General features: G+C 41.1%; 1 long non-coding RNA gene across 2 annotated transcripts in view; it reads right to left on the bottom strand.

The window, feature by feature from the left end:
* Positions 1-1,507: 1,507 nt before the first annotated feature.
* The window catches only part of LOC135310467 (uncharacterized), a 33,361-nt gene continuing 16,061 nt past the window's right edge, over positions 1,508-18,807 (bottom strand). The window contains exons 3-6 of one of the 2 annotated variants that reach the window (XR_010370544.1): positions 9,632-9,769; positions 9,093-9,172; positions 4,932-5,222; positions 1,508-3,358 (exon numbers count right to left, since the gene is read on the bottom strand). This is a non-coding gene — a long non-coding RNA (uncharacterized LOC135310467). The remainder of the gene's footprint in view (positions 3,359-4,931; positions 5,223-9,092; positions 9,173-9,631; positions 9,770-18,807) is intronic. The other variant, XR_010370548.1, reaches the window with a different exon arrangement.

The following is an 18,807-nucleotide window of genomic DNA, read 5'->3' as shown; positions in this document are numbered from 1 at the left end:
CTCCTATAATAGAGTTTTACTGAAGTCCAAAATAAGTCCTGGCCAAAGTTTTTGCTGAATCTGTTGAATTCTAAAGCAGGCCTGGGTCTCAGCATGATTTTCCTACTGTCTCCTGAACAAAAACCACCTTATATTCCACCCAGGAGCATAACCCATAAAACACACACAATAAGATGTATAGAAATCCATCTCTCCCAGTCTAATGAATTTAATCAAGATCAACAGTTGTGTGAGATCAGTTTTGGCAGAAACTTGTGCAGGTGCAGATTTCTATTGTTGTTGAGTCAAACCATCGAACAGGAGCTCTCTTGTGCTTGAATAAACTCTACCTTTCTTTCCGACATTTTAATGAGTGAATGGCGTATGTTTTAGACACAATATTGTGCATGATACAAAGCACACACACCATGACAGACACTGTAGGATTCATGGGGTGTTTTTTTTTCCTGAAACTTTTTGAAAGACAGTAATACAGGCTCCTATCCTACAGCTGTCCTAGCTATAGCTCTTGAATAACAGGGATGTTGACTGGACAAAGAGGGTGTGAAGGCAGGAGAAAAGCCACAGAAATGGGTGCTTGTCTGACAACAACCTTCTTACCCTAATGTGGGGGTATCTTTGTCATACGGCATCCAAATTTGTTTGCACCAGCCAAGAAAGACATTGGCAGCCAAGTATCTCCCATTTTCCTCTTTTCCCTTGCCCTCCAGCACTGTCCCTACTTGCTATCAGCATTTTCTTGCCACTGCTATGGTATATGTGAGGCCATTTTCCAGGTGCAACAGCAGGAGCCAAGGTTTTGGCAAAAACACCCCCATTGATTCTTGCCCTTGCTGGGGCTTTTCTGTACCCAATGTCCTCAGGGGTTGGGGGTGCTTCTCCAAAGGGAAATCCCTGTATTTCCTATTTAATGTTGACATCAAAAAACACAACACAACTGTTTTTCCCATGGCAACTTCCTTTTTGAGTACTACGGCACTCTCAACATAACGGCGAGCGCCCATCAGCCAAGAGCACCCTGGCTTAGGGGGAAGAACAGGGCTGGTGCTGGCAGGCAGACATACCCTGCTCACAGCTGGGGATCGATCCAGAATCCACCAAAGCAAGTGGAAAGATGGTCACTGACTCTGGTGAGGTCTGGATCAGATCCCTGTGGAAAAATATGCTTGCTGCAAACTGCATACAGGGAAATTCCATTTATAGAGGAGTCAAATGAAATGGTCAAATAGCTTCAATCCATGAACAAATTGCATTTCTACTTATGAATTTTGTCTTATAGGCCCCAGTCCAGTCAGGCACTTAAGCACCTGCGTATCTTTAAGCTGATGAATAAATCTCTCAGAGACAGTGTGACCAGGTTGCTGAATCTGGGCAGAAGTGCAAGTTTTTTCAGTGAAAAATAAGCAGATTTTATTTATTTTACTCAGAGATATTTGATATGTGTAATTTTGCAGTAGCATGTGATTAAAAAATCCTGACATTTTCAATCATACATTTACTGCCTGCATGTTTAGGAAATTAGCTAGTTTAGCTTTTAATATGTAACTGTATAACTTGGTTCTTTACTAGAATGGCACAATTTAATCTTTTTTAGCTAATATTCTCCACTCGTTTGCAGTCTTGCAAAAAATGTTGTTTAGACATGTTATGTTTTATAGCATGTCTTGCTTAATAAAAATATAAGAGAAAATTAAAACATGATTTTATTTTCAGCTGCCCACAGATGGCATTTTATGTTGCCAAAATCACCTAATGCAACTTTCTTCTGACTTGCAACATTTCGAGTTTATTTCTTGAGTTCTAAATTGCATGTAATGACCATTTCAGTGCCATCTGATAGCTGAAGTTTCAGATTTAGAGATGTGCCCTTTTCATTTATTTTTCTCCCCCAATTGCAAAAGTAAACTTCAAAACCATTGCTTTGGTTAGCCTCAGTATTTGAACTTCCCAGTGATTGCTACTATATAAAAACATAGATACATATTTAAATACATGCTGCACTTTCCCTGCCCCAGACAGACATCTGGCCAGTTCCCATCTGCTGACTGTGACCTGAAGCATTTTTCTCTCTCTCTCATTAGTTTGGGCTTTTGCTGAGGTTCAGTAGCTCACACATGCTGATCCATCAGTTGTTTTTATTGGCAAACAGGTCCATCATTAACAATCAGAAACTATAGCATCTGCTAATTTAAGTGGGAACCACATCCTGTTGTACATTAGGTGTTTAGCAGTGCGGGCATTTATCAAAACAATGATTAAGTGAAATACACATGTGTGTAATATTAAGGATATTTCATGCTATAAATAACACATTTCATTTCTCTTCATCTTTAAACTAACATATGCATTTTACCATAGGGAAAAAATTGTCTAAATCTTTCTGGATAGTTTAGCACTGGAAACCTCGATCTAACGCAATGCTTGTCTGTTAAAATCATTTGCATGCCTTTTTATGCTGGGTGGGCTACCCCTACCAGCAAACACAAAAGATTATGAAGGGTTCGAAGACTGCAGAACTGGCGTAGCATATCTCAGTGGCATGCAGCCCACGTGGGCTTTTGCTTCCAGAAGCTCAGAATTGCAAAGTAATGAATTAACTTCTTTCAGAATCACATTTTCAATACTGTAATGGCAGCAGCAGCAGCACAAGTTGCCCCAAACTTAACGAATACCCCCTAGTGGAAAGGAAACAATTTTTAAAATGAGGAGATTTCCGGAATGTGGATTTTGAACATGCATTTACCAATCTCCATCAGCTACCAGTATCTGCTTTTAGATATTAACATTGCACTGTCAGATCCAACTTTATTAGATGACACGGGCATTCATTAATCGCAAATTGGTTTGCGGCACACCACCTAAAAGATACACCCAAAATTCTGGGTTTGAGGATGGTGTTTTTTGTCAATCAGATGGTTTGCTTATTTAATCCTAGAACAGCTGGCATTCAAAGAATACAGAAAGTATCAACAAGGATTGCAAAAATTCAAGATTTGAAACAAATTTTATCCTGAACTGTAAGAGCATGAGAAGCTGCAGCAGGCAGTGGAGCTGCAGAGGCTGACAGTATCCTACCATTTTACATTGCAGCCACCTAGAAGGAAGGACAGTTGTCCCTGCTCCCAGGGAAGTGGCTCTGGGTAGCTGCATCCCTTTTAGAAGCTCATGTCTCAGGGTGTGATGGATGTGTGCTGCATGCCAACTTCATCAAATCCTGTCTGCATTATCAGGAAAAAAGGAAAGTTTAATCACAAAGAACTTAAGACCAAGCAGAGGCTGGATGAAAAGCTCATTGAAGTCAATGGGAAGACTCCTGCTGGTTTCACTGAGGGGTGGATTGGGTCCCAACTTCAGGCCTCTGAAACAAATGCAAAATTTGTTTAGTTTTGTGCTTTTGAACATAGCTTAATTTTCTAAACAGAGGCCACAAACAGTTATGTGTCTGTTTCTGTGATCCTTTCCTCTTATGAAGGCATTCCAGCTCTTCTATCAGTAAACTTGTAATATATTTCATGCATAGTCTTCAAAGAAATGTTAACATTCACAGATAAAAGACTCTGTACGCTGTCCATGCCACAACTGTCACCAGAAACCCAAGAATGATGACATGAGAGGATGATAAATATCCTTACACAAAAAAACTATTTTTCATGGGAGCCATAAGCAAACCTTTGTTGCTCTCTCTATCTGTGAACTGAGGGACGTGTCTTCCCGTGGCGATGCCTTTGGGCAAGCTGAGTAGCCACTACAGCTTGCTGATGCTGGGCAACATAGAAAAGCCCCTGTCAATGGTTTGATCCTGTCGTGGGGAGTGGGCCAGTCGAGCCAGGAGTGTGCTGGTCATTAACTCCTCCCTGAAAGCACGCCGCCACCCACATCAAAAAGGTACCAGAAGCCTTCATAGAGGTCTGCACTGTATAATGGGCAGATTTTCAGCGAGGGCTCAGAAGACAAATGAAGCTTTTATCTGCTTTCCAGCCCTCTGCAATAGGAGTTTACATTAAAGGCACTCAACTGCCTAGAGTGCAGCCCTGTGGATTACCTGTTTGTGTGAATCAAGTACATTACCTGATCACATGAACGCTAGGGATAAGTTTTCTGTAACTAGCTTTTCTTTGAAGGGATCTTCAGCTACTTCGGGATTCTCACAAAGAAGTGCCCCAAATGAGGCAGGATTAAGAATAAGCAATACTTCACTTTGGCTTGTGTATCTTTGGCTTCATTTATTTAGCTTTACTTACTTACTTACTCGGTCACTTATTTGTGTATCTTAACAGTGGGATGAGGAATAAACCTTCCAAAGTATGCAGCTCATATAACCTTTACAGCTCCATAGGTTAAATATTATATAATGAAGGGAGTGAGTGTCATAAAAGGAAATATTTCTTTCTGAGCTGCAATTCAAAAGACTTGGTAATTTTATAGGAGTTTTCAATTTAAATTGCTAGCGTTAAAAATATTATTTTACCACACCTTTTTTTTTTAACCAACATTAAAAATAATTAGTTCTGCAGAACATTTTAAAATTAAAATAACGATGAGGGATGTGTAGCCTATTTTAAAACTCTTTGAATGATACACCCTTTTTCAGGAAATTGCATATGGGCCAGAGGAATTGGGGAAGGTTGAACACTGGAGTCTGTGTTTCGGGGGCCTGGTCAGCTCTGTCCCTGTTGGCTTTGAGCTCCCCCCACACATGGTGCTGGTTTGGGGTGCCCTCAGACGCTGCTTTGCCACCCTCACTGCTCCACCCCCGGCTGGGGACTTTGACCCCTTTTTTGCTGCTGGAGGACACACCTACACGTGCTGTCACCATTACGAGTGGGGAGAGCTCCTGGGGGCTGAAGGCACAATGTCTCTCACCACCACTAGCACCTCCACCAGAGCATCACCCCAACTGCTGAAGACTGGCCACCAATATTGTTAACTACCTTCTCCCTGGTGATGTCCAGCAGTCCATCCTTCTGGGACGGTAGCCATGCCACAGTGTGTTGCAGCCAACTATTTGTGCTTTGAAAATACCAGTTTTCTTTTGTTACCCAACTGCCCCAGAGCAGTTAAGGGCACTCAGCAGCCTCCGGCTACCAGTGAGTTCATTTTCCTCTTGCCAGGAGCTGCAACAGGAGACAATCACTCTCAGTCCCCTGAGAAAATGTTTTGTTTGACAAGAGGCGATGTGATGGTCAGAAGTGGAACTGCTCACCCCAAAGCCCCTGAGATCTCTGAAAAACAAAATGTAGGAGAAGGAATTACTAGGGTCAAGCTGTCTTTCTCACCACAAAAGCGATGGAAAGCAAAAGGAGATATATCCTATACCTTCAGAGGGTAAGAGCTAGGGAGTTTGAAAGGAATATTTTTGGAGGAGCAAAGAGTTCCTTTTTCTGAGCAGCATGTTTGCTTTCTTTAATGATAAATTTAAGGTTACTTTATAATTTTCCTTTAAATCTGAAAATTGTTTGCTGTCTGGAAAGAGACTCCAGCACTGTGCCTGCTGCCTTGTCCACAATGAGTGGATGCTTTGTGTACAAAAGCCTGTCTTTCTTGGAAAGACATTACAGTATGTTTTTCCTTGTCGTGTTGTTCTGATAAATTAAAAAACCATTTTGACTTCAAGTCAATAATCCTGTATGGAAAATAGCATAACTTATCACTCATCACTTGTAATAATACACTGCCTGAAGACATTCCTTTGTCAAACCTGTTGGTGATCAGTTTATGCCCTAAAGGATTATACTTATGACTCAAGATAATATAACTTTAGATGATATTTTTATTCATAAAAGTACAATCTACCTTTGAAAGAATCTGAACTACTCACTCTAGTTACATCCTGTGACAATGAGACACCTTCTCTTCAGAGCTAAGTAAAGCCAAACTCCAGATTGACAGAATGGACTGGCTGTGACAGACAATGAGCAGGGCAGAAGGACAGATGGAGAGAAGGAATACTGAGGAAGCATGTTACACACCCCTTACTTGCTCTTGCAGCAGAAAATGACACACAACTTCACTACATTGTTATCTCCCTATTCTTCTGTAGATTTTTGAACTTACTGTGATTAAAATAAGAAAACCTCAGTCCTATTTTCTGCACTTCCTTCTTTCTTGTTCTCAGATAAACTTAAAAAATCTCCCAAACCATACAACTAATTTTTTCTTACATTGCTTGTAAAAACTCCTTCTTCAAGATTTTTTTCCCCTGAGAATTATGTCTAGTTATTTGGTAGTATCTCATAAACTTAAATAAATAAATAAGAAATCTTTTCCTAGGAGATTCTGTGGTTGCATTGTGTAATTAAATAGAAAACATTTGGCAGATTCAGCTAAATAATGACAGTGCTTCCAAATGCTGATGGTGTAAATCAAACTGAAGGAAAACACATCATGTTTGTCCATTACACGAGAACAATGAGGGACTTATGGTGGTATTTTATGCTTGGATTTGGCCTTAATTCTCTTAATTTTGTACAAAGAGGATGACCAAATCTGAAAAGATCTGAAAAGACTGCAGCCCTATCAATTAAATTTGTAGAAAAGCTGAGCTGGGGACTTCAATTTAACCACACAGTTGGCACCGTGCTTGTACTTCAATATTTCAGTTGCCTTTGGCAATGAGATGAGAATAAAATGTATCTCTGAACTAAACAGCGAGCATCTTATTCTCAGAAACATAACTACAGTTGTGCAAAATCTTTAACATACATGAAAGCAAAAATGGACTTTGCAGACCCATGTGTCCAAAGCTCTTTATGAGTCACTTCAGATTTGCACTTAGATGCACATGTGGTAGATACTCGAGTTTGCAAAAGTAGATGCTGACTTTGGGCCCCATTTTCTGAAGAACAGGCCCTTAGTAACAAGTTAGTATAGAAAGAGTGAAAATCTACAGACAAAACAAAGATTAGAGCTTGAAATGCACCACTTCTCCCCACAGAGTCTGCCAGAAAGCACAGTAAATTTAGTCACAGTACAATGCCTATTACTCTCAGCGCATGATTAAAGCTGCTTTCTCTTGGACCACACACACATGTAGTCTCTCCCTCTCTTGGGAGAAATGTCTCCTTCTGCCCACGGCCCAGATGAATTATAGTCACAACCACTTTGAAGATTTATTGAACACACAAAGGGGCAAACCGAAACAATAATGGTATTTCCCTGAAATGCATCTCTTCTCAATGAAGGCATTTTCTCAGGAGTATGCAAGATGTGATTCCAGTTTTCTGAGACAATGCTCATTATTACAAAGCCATTTCAGAAAGAACTTGAATTTCTCATTGCTCTAAATCCCATGACTTTATGGCCTGGTGCAAAAATCCTGGGGAAAAGGTGTGGGAAGCTGCAGGATCTTCGTCCCTCTGACGTTTTCTGGCATTGTAAATTTGGCATTGTGACATAGCAGAAATCATCCACAGTGTCCCCACCCCACCTGCATGCTGCCTGGTCCCCTCTCCCTTGGCTGAATAACTATGTCCCTCAGGGAATTTGTTCTGTGCATGATCTCTTTTCCCTGGGGAGCTACTAGCAGGTTTTTAAACATGATGCTTTAGATCTGGGCTTCTACACAGAAAAATATGTTCACAGAAAGTAGTATGTTCCTGTCAGCTGGTTCTCTAGGTATTTGAATTTTAGGCTAGATCAGCTATCTAGGGACCTGGCCTTACCCCACATTCCAATTCCGAGTGGGGAGGCTGGAATCTGTCCTCTTTGCAGTGAGGAAGGAAACTGTACCACGTCAGTGCTGATAGTTTGTATTTTTCTACAGAAGCTGCAATCACCTGGGGAGAACTGTAGAACAAAATGGCCCTGCCTGCAGACCTGAGCAGATGTACCATGCAATGGGTCATGGGTGAGTGGGGAAAAGACTTTGCCATCAAGAAGCCTTGGCTTGTCAAATCTGAATCCTGTTCCGCCAGCTTAGTCTGGGGTAGGCATTGGTTTGGCTATGGCTTGCTGTAAGAGGCAGCCCTGTAAAAGTTGCATCATCTCCACCAGGTTAAGATGAAGCTGGACAGTCCTTCTGAAAGCTCTTCCTACTGCTGTTGTTTGTGACATACTGTGTTGCAGGCTAAAGGGTTTAAATAAGGTTGCTTTTAAACAGCAAATTTTCTAGTTTTATTTGAGATGGTTCCTCAGAATTTGTGAGCAGATCAAACCCAACCATTTGTAATTTATTTCCAATGACAAAAACTAAGAGAGAAAATATTTTGAGAAAACTATTTGCTTTCCATGGAAAAATTTCAATACTTATTTAGATCCAAAAAATAAAAGGCCTAAACCTGAAAAGATTCGGGGTTTTGGTCCAAAAATATAATATTTTGATTTGGAGATGATGCTACAGTGCCTCATGGAAGATGTGGTCCTGTTGCCTCATGGCTCCATTCGGTTTAAGAGACGGGCTCCTGGCCAAAGGACCTCTTTCACGGTGCAGCACGGGCAACTACTAAGTTCTTTTCCCTCACCTAGAGCCCTGTTTTGCAGGACACTCTGCTCACAGTAGATGATGGATGCATGTGGCATTATTGTCATAATTCTTACAAGGTCCCATGGCTGCATCTTTGATTCACTATTTGGCATGTTCACTGGAAAGTGTTCAGGTTTGATATTTTCAGGTTTTGATTTTTTCCCCAAGAATGCCAAACTATCCCTGGGGGAAATAAAAACAATCTCCAACTGGTTCTAGTTAAAAATCTGACAGGTGGACTGGCCCCTATTTTCTATGTATTTGGCCTTTATATGGACTTCTTTCTGTATTTTGACATGTGTTTTGACAACTGATTGAAGTCAGGCTCTCAAACATTTCCCAGGCATCCCAGGGGAGCAGGTGATGTGTATCATTAAAATGTTCATTATTTTTATGTTACATGTTGTCATTATTAAAAGTAAAATGTAAATAATGTTAAAATACCATAGTCTATTACAGTAAATGCACTCATTTTCAGAAGAACTTGAAAAACAGAATTTGAGGATTTCTACAAGATTTTTTCCAGTTCTCATCCATTTATGTTTGTACTTCTAGTATTTTGATTACAGCTAGTTTCAGTCTAAATAATCAGTCCTATAATCAGACTGCATAGTTTGTGGCATTACACTACCTGAGTTTTTAGATGTTAGTGAGTTTGCAGGACATGCACAGCAGACCTTAGCATAGATGAAATCTCTTCACGTGGGGTGCCTAGAAAACAGGTACTGGAATTATCAGTGGTTTCTGTGTTGCTGCAGCAGCAGCCCACATCGCTGCGGTTATGTGGCCACCATGTGGCAATACAGACTAAAGTTGAACTGAATTTTTATTTGCTGTGTCTAATTCGTCTAGGAATGACTTGCAGAAGTGTACACATTCATATTCTCAAGGACATTCCTTGAATAATTTCCTCTTCATTTACAGAATTAAGTCAGTAAAAAGTTAGATCATTTACACTGCAGCACCTAAATCATAGTAAAGGACCAATACTTGCAATGGGATTTCATCTGTCTGCCTGGAAGGCAATATTTTTCAGGGGAAAAAATAATTGCTGTGTAACTTGCAAAAACCCCAATGGGTAAATAGACAAACCCAGTACCTGTGCCTCAATTCACAGACAGATGATAAGATTAAAAAGATATGGAAAACAGACATTTGAATTTGAATCACCTTATAGTTTAATGGAGAGCTGTTTGACATCTCTCAGGAGTAATAGATGGGCCCTGAAGAGGCAATTCCTTCAGGTCCAGGAAACAATTTCTTCATTCACCTTGTTTGCATAAATTGAAAACTCCAGTTTCTAAATTCCTTTGGATGAACACAAATAATGATGTCAAGATATATATGGTGATTTGTTTTTCATACAAATGGTAACCACTATTCATTTCTGGTGACATAGTCAACTTTACTGTTCAGCAACTGGGAAGCTGGGAAAGAAAGTAAGTGAGCATCATGCGAAGACCCAGGAGTTGGAAGGTGAAGGCAGACAGGTTGGCCCTGCCAGTGACTGTGCATGACCTGGTTCTCCAAACCACCAGTAACACCAAACATGTAGGCAATAAAATTGGTCTGGCCACAAGCAGGAGGGAATTCCTCTGGATGTCCAGTTAGAAATAACACCACAAAATCAAATGGAAGTTTGGAATGATTTTCTTGCTGCTCAGGGTTCACACTCCTCCGGTGTTATTGCATTAGCCTCCATAAAGATGCTTTAGCTTTACCAATCATTTTAAAATCATATAAAAATTTAACCCAGAGATTAATTACTCGAGCTATGTCTAGAAATACTAATTCTTTCTTTGTGCTCTAGGTACAGATGTGCTCTGTTGCACCAGCAATCTTCCTCCAGGCTATCAGTGTACTCTGGAACAAGGGGATAATATTTCCGCTTTGTGTTAACTTGTTATTTTCTTGCTTGATTCCAAGATGGTGACGATGAAATGCCCAAATTTCCATCACCCTGAGTTCTCTGTGTTCAGGGACACCGGTGCTTGAAACAGAGTTAATGAAAGGCCAAGGGACAAATGTTTGTATGAGCTCCCTGTTAAATATTGGCAGATATCACTATAAGACACATTTGTTTCATGTTAATGCTCAGCCAACATTAACCTGTACTGCAAATATTGACCCACAAATGGCATTCTGTCAAAGGAATCATCAGCTGAAGTTTTGTGATATGTCCCCCTCCTAAACATCCATCCTATAATTTTCCTGCCGTGCTCCCAGTATACATGTTGGGGTAGGATAATGTAAGGCAATTATTTTCCCCTGTAGGTAATTCTACTAAATCCAGTTACTTTCTCTGCTTAGGCAGCATAGGTTACTTTGGGTGACTAAAACTTACAAATTAAAGTGTTTAGGATACAAGGTCTAGAAAGGGCTGCTCCCAGGCAAAGTCTTATTTGTGTCTCAGAAATTCTTTCTGAGTGTAAACAAGTCAAATAACCCTCATCTGATGAAGATGATGGAATGTGCTTAATGCTGTTTCCATTCAGCAAAATACATAAAAATATTTGAAGAACTGAATGAGCTTAAGCACGTGCTTATGTGTTTTGCTGACTCAGGCTTTTTATACCTAAATTTCAACTCTGTCAAAGGGGATAATAATACTTTATGTTTATTCTCCTTTCTTCTTCTCTACTTAGTATTTAAGCCTTTTGGCACAGGAAAGATCTTTCTATTTTGGAGTTGAACAGGCATTGAGCTACCTCATTCACTGCCTGTAGGCACTAATGCTATGAAGTAGTCTAAACTAAATTCCAAGAATTTTTATATGTACATGTATATTTGATTTAACATTTATTTATTTTGCATGTTTATCCCATCCATTTATCTCTGTGGGATACTTCCTACCGATAAGATACGGTTGCGCTTTTAATCAAACTTTGAGAGATGGACTTGCCAATAAATGAATCAGAGTCAACAGAATTTACATCATCTTTGACTAACAGCTTTCTACATTTTGTTGAAAATTATAAGTACTTTTAAAAGATTAACAGTAAGGCCTTTTCATGATTAGGTGATAAGTTGCTTGTTAAGTCTTCTCAGAGGCTCAGAGGAGCTGCTAGTTCTGCATTCATTTACCTAATCATAGAACAGAAAACAGAAGCTACAATCAGAAGAATATTTATGTCTGTCTCTGATTTTGTACCAAGCAGCTTCCAAACACCGTGGTACGAGCAGGCCTTTGCTGTCCTACCTCATAAAGAATGTCTTTTGAAAATCCCATCAGATATAGGCCTAAACTTTAATGTATCATCTATGATACATCCCTCCCCCCACCTCCCCTCCCCTCCCTTCTCCCACATACGCTAGTGCTGGGCTAACCACAAACTCTTCCCCTCTGAAACCGTTTTGCGGCTCCCATTATAACCTGTAGTTCAGCAAATTCAATAGTTCAGCAGAGTATGCCATTTCTGGCAGCTTGTATTCCTGTTTTTATCATCCTTGCACTGAAAACACCTCATGTCACCACTGATCATGTTTAGCCTGGTGAATTAGATGGTGCTCTGGTTCCACCAGAGAGCACTATTGCCCTACTGGAGATCTCCCTGTCCTCCCACTCAGCTTTGAAGATTAAGTTTAAAATGTGAAATATTCTTCACTTTTGCTTGTAAAATGTGCTACTACGGTTTTACTTGTATGGGTTTAGTTATTTATAGATAGATATTTTACAGGATACTTCAGTTATGTGGTGCAGAACCAGCCAGACAATGCAATAACCCTCTTTAATTGCTAATCTGTGGCTTTGCTGTACTGTAAAACTGAACTTGTTATTAGGGAGAAGATAAAGGGTGGAACAATTGACACTTTCACAGAGGACTTTGTTTTTGAGAACCCATGAGAAAAGCCAGTTTCTTCCAACTGTAAACAAATGCGCACTACACAGAAACCTTTCTCTGAGGTTCAGGTTTCTTCACCCTGAAAAAAAATGAGAAGGACTAGCAGACTGCCATGTTTTTAGAAGAAAGAATTGCACACATTGGTATAAACCTCTTTTCATTCCAATTGCAAAAACTTTGCAGTTTAGACTTACATGTCTCTTAGATGGATCTACTTTAGTCATTATGGGTTCCTTTTCTGTGTTTCTCTGATGATGATGGGTCTGTGTGTTTATATTCCCAGTCTGACTATTATGCTTTGACTGATGCTGTGCTGTTCTTATTCATGACTCCTATCAGGACAGGTTGAACACTCAGGATAGGGGTTAGTGGTCCATGCCTACCCTTGTTCAGGCCTCAGGTAATTTTAAAAGCTCATAGTTAACACATTGGGAGAAACCTATGGCTGCCTTTGGAGATTTCAACACATAATTGTAGTTATTGGTAACACAAATAAAACTATTCCCTGAGCAATCAGGAAGAGACACCTGCAGATTTCTTACCTATTAAAAGTTGCTTATTCAGCAACAATTAAAGTTCCTGAGCCAAACTAAAAGCAACTGCTGCACTTTTTTTTTTTCTCCTTTTCTTGATAATTTGTCTCAGTGGCAATGCACAAGGTAGCTGACTGTATGGGGAATGCTTTCTGTGCTCAGGACCACATTTATCTAGCTGTACCCAGAACAGATGGCTCTCAAGCCTTGTCTTAAAGTAGGGAAAAGTGATTTGAGGGGAATCTTACACTAAGGACTCTGTTTTGTTTGAACTTAAAATTCAGGTGGTACAAAAAGAAATGGAAAATAAATTGAAAACCAGAAGGCGAAACCAAATCCAGTGAGTTCCTATCAGTTCAGAATAACAAATCAGACTGAACATCCTTTCAAGTCTGTGCTTGAAACCAGAGTTATAAAACTATATGTGGAAAATGTACATATAAGTGAAGGGGAAAAGGTTAATACATACCTTCTAAACTATATTTAGGGATTTTTGCCTCTAATTCCTTTCTCAGATATCTCTAGTTTTGGAAAACATTGGGTGTGGTGGTTTTTTGTGGGGGTTGGGGTGGAGAGGAGGGAGAAACACGAGTATTGTAGTTGAACAATACTTTCATTGCCCTTTTTTTCCTCTAAAATGTCTGAACTGTTCCAGTATTTTAACTCAGATTACCAACACATATTTTTTGGAACATATTTTGTTCTTCCAAGTCCTGTCTTGTGACAGATGTACTAAATGCCATAGGAAAGAAATCCATGCTTTCTAACTTTTAAATAGACATCATCTCTGCTCTTGTCCCCATGCTGTCCACTGAGCCTGTGCTCCTGTCCATGACAATGGCATTAAAAGTATCCCTGGACTGAAAAAAATGTGTGATAATTTTCAGATGGAGTAGTTGCTAGGAAAGAGTTCCTGGAAGCCAGAAGCTTTGCTGGATAAAAATCTCTTTACTGTCCTTGCAGGTTGAGTGCTATCAAGACACAAGACAAAACTGTTATGTAAGGAGCAATGCAGGATTCGCAGACTCACAGAATAACTGGTGATGGAGAACAGCTCTGGAGATCATATAGTCCAACCCCCTTCCAAAGAAGGGTCATCTACAGCAGGTTGCTCAGGACCATGTCCAGTCAGGTTTTGAATAGCTTCAGAATGGAAACTCCATAACCTCTCTGGACAGCCTGTTCCAGAGTTTGACCCCTCTAGCAATAGTAAAGCTTTTTTCTTACATTTAGATAGAATTGCATGTGTTTTACTTTGTGCCCATTGCCTCTTGTCCTATCAGTGGGTGCTACTGAGAAGAATCTGGCTGTCTTCTTTAATCGCCTTCCCCCATCAGATATTCATACACATTGAAGAGGCCTTGTCTCCAAGATGAACAGCCCTTGCTTTCTCAGCGTCTCCTCATATGTCAGATCCCCTAATCCCCTAATCTTATTCATGGCTCTTTGCTGTACTTGCTGCCAGAAGTCCATGTCTGCCTTGTACTCGGGAGCCCAGACCTGGACCCAGCACTCTAGATGTGTCTTATCAGTAGAGAAGGACAACCCCCTAATGCAGACAAGGAAGCAGCTTGCCTTCCTTGCCGCAAGGGTGTATTGCTAGGTAATGTTCAGCTGGTGGGTCCCCAGGATCCCCAGGGCCTTCTCTGCAAAGTTGCTTTCCAGGCAGTCAGTTCCCAGCCAGTACTTGTGCATAGCACTATTCTTCTCCACATGTAGGACTTGGCATTTATCTTTGTTAGCAAGACAGGATTCCTATTGACTCATTTCTCCAGCCTGCTGAGGTTGCTCTGAGTAGCAGCACAGCCCTCTGGTGTGTCAGCCTCCCCTCCTAGATGTGATTCAGCTGAAAACCTGCTGAGGGTATATTCTGTCCCATCATCCAGGTCATGAATGAATATGTTGGTGTTGGCCACAGCACTAACCCCTGAGACAGTCCACTAGTGACTGGCCTTCAGCTGAACATCTGTATTGGGTATGTGTGGCAAGGTTTTGGTAGTGGGGGGGCCACAGGGGTGGCTTCTATGAAACCTGCTAGAAGCTTCCCCTATATCCAACCAAGCCAATGCCAGCCAGCTTCAAGACAGACCTGCCACTGACCAAAGCTGAGCCAATCAGCGATGGTGGTAGTGCCTCTGTGATAACATATTTAAGAAGGGGGAAAAAAACCCTGTGGAACAGCAGCCAGAGACGGGTGAGAATATGTGAGAGAAACAACCCTACAGACACCAAGGTCAGTGAAGGAGGGGGATAAGGTACTCCAGACACTGGAGCAGAGATTCCCCTGCAGCCCATGGTGAAGACCATGGTGAGGCAGGCTGTCCTCTTGCAGCCCATGGAGGTTAATGGTGGAGAAGATGTCCACCTGCAGCCCCTGGAGGACCCCATGTAGTAGCAGGTGGATGTGCCCAGAGTCTGTGACCCCATAGGAAGCCTGTGCTGCAGCAGGCTCCTGGCAGACCTGTGAACCTATGTAGAGAGGATTCCATGCTGGATCAGGTTTTCTGGCAGGACTTGTGATGCTGCAGAGGACCCACAGAGCAGCAGTCTATTCTGAAGGATGGCACCCTGTGGAAGGGACCCATGCTGGTGCAGTTAGTGAAGAACTGTAACCTGTGGGAAGGACTCACATTGGAGAAGTTCATGGGGGACTGTCTCCTGTTGGAGGGACCCCATGCTGGAGCAGAAGAGTGTGAGGAGTCATCCCCCCGAGGAGGAAGGAGCGGCAGAGACAACATGTGATGAACTGACTGCAAACCCCATTCCTCAAACCCCTGTACCGCTGCAGGGGAGGAGGTAGAGAACTAGGGAGTAAAGTTGAGCCCAGGAAGAAGGGAGGGATGGGGGGAAGGTATTTTTAAGATTTGATTTTATTTCTTATTATCCTACTCTGGTTTGACTGATAATAAATTAAATCTTCCCAAGTTGAGTCTATTTTGCCCATGATGGTAATTTGTGAGTGATCTCTCCCTGGCCTTATCTCAACCTATGAGCCTTCTGTTATATTTTCTCTCCCCTCTCCGGCTGAGGTGGGGGAGTGATGGAGCAGCTTTGGTGCGCACCTGGCGTCCAGCCAAGGTCAACCCATCACAACATCGCACTGCTGATCAGAACCCCCTAAACCTGGCAGTTCAACAAATTTTCAGTCCACTTCAGTGTATACTTACCTAACTTGTACTTCCCCAGTTTGTCAATGAGGATATTATGGCAGACAGCATTGAAAATCTGACTAAATTGCTCTCCCCTCATCCACCAAACTAGTAATTTTGTCACAGAAGGCTTCAGGTAGGCCAAGCATGATTTCTCATTCATAAACACTGCTGACTACTCCAGATCACCTTCTTGCCCTTCATTGGTTGGAAATGAATTCTAGGAAGATTTGCTACTTCACATTCCCAAGGACTGAGGTGATGCCGACTGGTCTGTAGTTCCCCAGACTCTCCTTCTTGCCCTTTCTGAAGATAGGAGTGACATTTCTTTTCTTCCAGTCCTCATGAACCTCCTCCAAGTATCATGACCTTTCATATATTATTGAGAGTTGGCCTCACAGTGACACTAGCCAGCTGCATCAGCACCTCTGGATGCATGCTATTAAATCTCATGGGCCTGCAAATGTGAAGCTTCTTCAGTTGTCTGAAGATGGCCTTACCTACATCTTCCTGCCAAAGTAATCTGTAGCAAATTCCCATAAAAACATCACCCACATTGATTCACCCTCAAATTCTGACCCTTAAGCTCTCAGCTGGCTCATCAGCCATCCCAAGGCTGAGCTGCATGCATTCTCTCATAAATGCTTTCTCACATAATGGATGACGCTCCACTTTGCCTTGCTAGTCTGTCCTTCCTAAGGAACCTGTATCCATTCATCGCTGCACTCCAGTTGTGTGAGCTATTCCACCTTGTTGCTGTGACTCCAATTAAATAATCACCCTGCAACTGCATACAGATCTCTAACTCCTGTTTATTCCCTGTGCTATGTGTTTTAGTATACAGGCACTTCAGAGTTTCACCACTTACGCTAATTTCACAGAAAATGTGTGAGAGCTGCCCTCATCATGCTGTTCTTTCAACATTTCCTTTATTTATGTGCATGCACTTGGGATGATCCCCCTTCAACCCTGTACAGCTGATAACCAGGTCTCTCCTGTCACCATCACTCAGCACCCGTTGCTTGTCATCCCATGCACCACTTCCTCCCCTGATTGCTGGTCTCCCTTCCCTGTCATTCATAGTTTAAAGCTCTCCTCACAGGGTTGACCAGCCTGTTGGCAAAGATGGTTTTGCCCAACTTTGTCAGGTGGATCCCATCTATTCCAAGCATTCCTCAGTCTTCAGAGCATCCGATGGTCATAAAAAACAAAATCCTGTTGTTGACACTAGCTGTTGTTAACACCTGTTGTTGGCTTGCAGCATCTGTCTACTCTTTGGAGTACAATTCATCAGATACTTTCTTGCCTTCCTTGTGCAGACTATTTCAATTGTCCCTTCACAGCAGGAGTGTTTTGTCCCTTGTTCTCTGTTATGAATATTCACAGATGATAACAGATCTGCACTAACTTACTGACAGCCAGGAAGACATTTCATTTACTCATTTACTCTTTGTTCCAATTGCTACCTCTGATAAAGTGGCCTGTTATGTTTGATACAATCAGGGCTTGCATGATAGGAAATGAATAAAAGCTACTTTGCCTCTTGCCTCCAGATACATTTAGTTCATTTCTTCCCTACGAGTTCCTAAGGGAAGAGCATTTTCCCTTCCTCCTCAAGCATATATCATCCCCCAAACTCAAATTCTGTTTAACATTTGTATCCAGCATCTCCAGAATCCTTCATTTACCCCTGGTTTCAAGGTTCCTACTGGTCCATATAACACACTGAAGAAACATAACCTCCATCGAACTCACATCTATTGAGATAAAGAAAACTTCTATTAAGTCACTCAGGAGGTTTCTCCTTCTACTTGAGAAACTGCAGGGTCACTTTTTCTCTGAGGATAAACCAAACTTTTGACAATTTGCTATAATTTATTTTCTCAAAACCTAGTTGTTCTGTTGCTATTCCTTTGCCCTCTTGAAGACAAAACCAGATGTCCCATAGAAATATCTAGTACTGGGTCGATCAGCACAGTCTTTAGTGTACTTCTGTAAATCCAAGCTGTAGCACACAAAGAACTGGGAGATACTTTGTTTTGTCTTTTTTCCTCTCTACAGTATTGAACACAGAGAAATCTTTGACTATCGGGCTGGTGAAAATATTGGACAGGAAACCTTGTTACACTAAGTTGCAATCCACCCTGCTGAAGGTAGTATGAAAAATAATAAAATTGGTTTTCAAATCAATTATTAAGAAGTTTCTATACATCAGAAGGCAGGAAATTCATAAAACCATTTTCATTTAACTTCCACTGTTACTTCTTCCCTGTAAGTACAAGTGTAAAAGCATTCTACAATAGATAAAGAGAAAACGAAAGGAAATTAATCACATGGTCTTTATGGCCACATCAGGTGTCTTTTCTGTTCATCTGAGGATACAAAAAGGGGAAACTGTTTTCCCTGATAAGGAAACTTGTTCTGATGGCAAATAAGAAATCACTGTACAGCATGAGGCTTTTCAAAGTACCAGATGTCTACAGTGGTTTTGTAAATTATCAAAAAGTAACAAGAACACTGCATGGCAGTCAGTAAGCAGCAATTAAAGCTGGCATAGTGATTACAGGCAGAGAAAAAGGTTTTCTGGGAGCCAGATATGTTCTCTGGTTACTTGTGCAGTACCAAGGAAAATAAATAGAATACCTATGGCTTCACTTCTAAAGTGAACTAGTAAAAAAAGCTCATTCCTAAGAACCAAATATAATGAATTTCAAATTGTAGAAGAAAAGTTTAATGAGTTTTCATTTATCCAGGTTTTCTTTTTTGCACTTGCTGTAAGTGAATTCAAACTTCAGGAGCCTTTACAGGACAGTGGTTATTTA

This window comes from Phalacrocorax carbo, chromosome 1 (genome assembly GCF_963921805.1).
Source record: "Phalacrocorax carbo chromosome 1, bPhaCar2.1, whole genome shotgun sequence".
Classification (NCBI taxonomy): Eukaryota; Metazoa; Chordata; class Aves; order Suliformes; family Phalacrocoracidae; genus Phalacrocorax; species Phalacrocorax carbo.
This window is presented reverse-complemented; position numbering and strand designations above follow the sequence as displayed.